Source organism: Parasteatoda tepidariorum, chromosome 4 (assembly GCF_982258835.1).
Source record: "Parasteatoda tepidariorum strain Cologne lab strain chromosome 4, Ptep-v5.0, whole genome shotgun sequence".
Lineage (NCBI taxonomy): Eukaryota > Metazoa > Arthropoda > Arachnida > Araneae > Theridiidae > Parasteatoda > Parasteatoda tepidariorum.
The window spans coordinates 76554484-76556983 of NC_141758.1; the positions used below are offsets into that span (position 1 = coordinate 76554484).

The following is a 2500-nucleotide window of genomic DNA, read 5'->3' on the forward strand; positions in this document are numbered from 1 at the left end:
TGTGGTCTAGTGGTTAGGATACCTGGCTCTCACCCAGGTGGCCCGTGTTCGATTCCCGGTGTGGGAAGAATTGGTTCCATGGTGTAATGGTTAGCACTCTGGACTCTGAATCCAGCGATCCGAGTTCAAATCTCGGTGGAACCTTTTGATACCTCTAATCGTTGCAATTTTATTCTAAAAGAATTGATCTTTGAAGCATTTTGCTAAGTGTATGTAGCATACGAAGTTGAGCGCACGCGATCAATGTGTTATGTATTTTTATATTAACGTGAAGTGAATTAAAAGTGGCATCCGAATATTTATGTACAAATTTAGGCATTTCTCAAAAAGGGGATAAACATTTTATCACTTGAAATGACGGAAGAATTCGATCACTTTAATGTATTCCCATGTGGTCTAGTGGTTAGGATTCCTGGCTTTCACCCAGGCGGCCCGGGTTCGATTCCCGGCATGGGAAGTGGTGGTTCTACGGTGTAATGGTCAGCACTCTGGACTTTGAATCCAGCGATCCGAGTTCAAATCTCGGTAGAACCTATTTTTTTCAACGCATGGAGAAAAAAAATAATTTCCAAACGTGACGACATCATTACTCATTGAAAACTTAAAGTTCGAGAAGCTATTTATGTTGTATGAACTGCTCCTGTAAGAGTCTTACTCAAAGTGCACACGATGTGATTTTTTTTATGTAAGATATGTATTTTATTATTTATCTAAGAAATAAAAATTAAAAAAAAAAAAACCTTCACTATGATCTTTCACGGTGAGCTTCTTAGAAAAAGAAGAAACAGACCAGCGTATCCCATGTGGTCTAGTGGTTAGGATACCTGGCTCTCACCCAGGTGGCCCGGGTTCGATTCCCGGTGTGGGAAGAATTGGTTCCATGGTGTAATGGTTAGCACTCTGGACTCTGAATCCAGCGATCCGAGTTCAAATCTCGGTGGAACCTTTGGATACCTCTAATCGTTGCAATTTTATTCTAAAAGAATTGATCTTTGAAGCATTTTGCTAAGTGTATGAAGCATACGAAGTTGAGCGCACACGATCAATGTGTTATGTATTTTTATATTAACGTGAAGTGAATTAAAAGTGGCATCCGAATATTTATGTACAAATATAGGCATTTCTCAAAAAGGGGATAAACATTTTATCACTTGAAATGACGGAAGAATTCGATCACTTTAATGTATTCCCATGTGGTCTAGTGGTTAGGATTCCTGGCTTTCACCCAGGCGGCCCGGGTTCGATTCCCGGCATGGGAAGTGGTGGTTCTATGGTGTAATGGTCAGCACTCTGGACTTTGAATCCAGCGATCCGAGTTCAAATCTCGGTAGAACCTATTTTTTTCAACGCATGGAGAAAAAAAATAATTTCCAAACGTGACGACATCATTACTCATTGAAAACTTAAAGTTCGAGAAGCTATTTATGTTGTAGGAACTGCTCCTGTAAGAGTCTTACTCAAAGTGCACACGATGTGATTTTTTTTTATGTAAGCTATGTATTTTATTATTTATCTAAGAAATAAAAATTAAAAAAAAAACCTTCACTATGATCTTTCACTTTGAGCTTCTTAGAAAAAGAAGAAACAGACCAGCGTATCCCATGTGGTCTAGTGGTTAGGATACCTGGCTCTCACCCAGGTGGCCCGGGTTCGATTCCCGGTGTGGGAAGAATTGGTTCCATGGTGTAATGGTTAGCACTCTGGACTCTGAATCCAGCGATCCGAGTTCAAATCTCGGTGGAACCTTTTGATACCTCTAATCGTTGCAATTTTATTCTAAAAGAATTGATCTTTGAAGCATTTTGCTAAGTGTATGAAACATACGAAGTTGAGCGCACACGATCAATGTGTTATGTATTTTTATATTAACGTGAAGTGAATTAAAAGTGGCATCCGAATATTTATGTACAAATATAGGCATTTCTCAAAAAGGGGATAAACATTTTATCACTTGACATGACGGAAGAATTCGATCACTTTAATGTATTCCCATGTGGTCTAGTGGTTAGGATTCCTGGCTTTCACCCAGGCGGCCCGGGTTCGATTCCCGGCATGGGAAGTGGTGGTTCTATGGTGTAATGGTCAGCACTCTGGACTTTGAATCCAGCGATCCGAGTTCAAATCTCGGTAGAACCTATTTTTTACAACGCATGGAGAAAAAAAATAATTTCCTATCGTGACGACATCATTACTCATTGAAAACTTAAAGTTCGAGAAGCTATTTATGTTGTAGGAACTGCTCCTGTAAGAGTCTTACTCAAAGTGCACACGATGTGATTTTTTTTATGTAAGATATGTATTTTATTATTTATCTAAGAAATAAAAATTAAAAAAAAAAACCTTCACTGTGATCTTTCACGGTGAGCTTCTTAGAAAAAGAAGAAACAGACCAGCGTATCCCATGTGGTCTAGTGGTTAGGATACCTGGCTCTCACCCAGGTGGCCCGGGTTCGATTCCCGGTGTGGGAAGAATTGGTTCCATGGTGTAATGGTTAGCACT

General features: G+C 39.6%; 14 non-coding genes across 14 annotated transcripts in view; all 14 read left to right on the plus strand.

Moving 5' to 3' along the window:
• Positions 1–67, plus strand: part of TRNAE-CUC (transfer RNA glutamic acid (anticodon CUC)) — a 72-nt gene extending 5 nt beyond the window's left edge. The window contains exon 1 of the tRNA in view: positions 1–67. This exon is cut by the window's left edge and continues 5 nt beyond it. This is a non-coding gene — a tRNA (tRNA-Glu).
• Positions 68–72: 5 nt separating this feature from the next.
• TRNAQ-CUG (transfer RNA glutamine (anticodon CUG)) lies at positions 73–144 on the plus strand. Its single transcript has one exon. It is a non-coding gene; the product is annotated as a tRNA-Gln (tRNA).
• A 241-nt stretch (positions 145–385) lies between these two features.
• On the plus strand, positions 386–457 carry TRNAE-UUC (transfer RNA glutamic acid (anticodon UUC)). Its single transcript has one exon. It is a non-coding gene; the product is annotated as a tRNA-Glu (tRNA).
• Positions 458–462: 5 nt separating this feature from the next.
• On the plus strand, positions 463–534 carry TRNAQ-UUG (transfer RNA glutamine (anticodon UUG)). Its single transcript has one exon. It is a non-coding gene; the product is annotated as a tRNA-Gln (tRNA).
• Positions 535–797: 263 nt separating this feature from the next.
• TRNAE-CUC (transfer RNA glutamic acid (anticodon CUC)) lies at positions 798–869 on the plus strand. Its single transcript has one exon. It is a non-coding gene; the product is annotated as a tRNA-Glu (tRNA).
• Positions 870–874: 5 nt separating this feature from the next.
• TRNAQ-CUG (transfer RNA glutamine (anticodon CUG)) lies at positions 875–946 on the plus strand. The gene has a single exon. It is a non-coding gene; the product is annotated as a tRNA-Gln (tRNA).
• Positions 947–1187: 241 nt separating this feature from the next.
• Positions 1188–1259, plus strand: TRNAE-UUC (transfer RNA glutamic acid (anticodon UUC)). Its single transcript has one exon. It is a non-coding gene; the product is annotated as a tRNA-Glu (tRNA).
• A 5-nt stretch (positions 1260–1264) lies between these two features.
• TRNAQ-UUG (transfer RNA glutamine (anticodon UUG)) lies at positions 1265–1336 on the plus strand. The gene has a single exon. It is a non-coding gene; the product is annotated as a tRNA-Gln (tRNA).
• A 261-nt stretch (positions 1337–1597) lies between these two features.
• On the plus strand, positions 1598–1669 carry TRNAE-CUC (transfer RNA glutamic acid (anticodon CUC)). The gene has a single exon. It is a non-coding gene; the product is annotated as a tRNA-Glu (tRNA).
• Positions 1670–1674: 5 nt separating this feature from the next.
• Positions 1675–1746, plus strand: TRNAQ-CUG (transfer RNA glutamine (anticodon CUG)). Its single transcript has one exon. It is a non-coding gene; the product is annotated as a tRNA-Gln (tRNA).
• A 241-nt stretch (positions 1747–1987) lies between these two features.
• TRNAE-UUC (transfer RNA glutamic acid (anticodon UUC)) lies at positions 1988–2059 on the plus strand. Its single transcript has one exon. It is a non-coding gene; the product is annotated as a tRNA-Glu (tRNA).
• A 5-nt stretch (positions 2060–2064) lies between these two features.
• TRNAQ-UUG (transfer RNA glutamine (anticodon UUG)) lies at positions 2065–2136 on the plus strand. Its single transcript has one exon. It is a non-coding gene; the product is annotated as a tRNA-Gln (tRNA).
• A 261-nt stretch (positions 2137–2397) lies between these two features.
• On the plus strand, positions 2398–2469 carry TRNAE-CUC (transfer RNA glutamic acid (anticodon CUC)). The gene has a single exon. It is a non-coding gene; the product is annotated as a tRNA-Glu (tRNA).
• Positions 2470–2474: 5 nt separating this feature from the next.
• Positions 2475–2500, plus strand: part of TRNAQ-CUG (transfer RNA glutamine (anticodon CUG)) — a 72-nt gene continuing 46 nt past the window's right edge. The window contains exon 1 of the tRNA in view: positions 2475–2500. This exon is cut by the window's right edge and continues 46 nt beyond it. This is a non-coding gene — a tRNA (tRNA-Gln).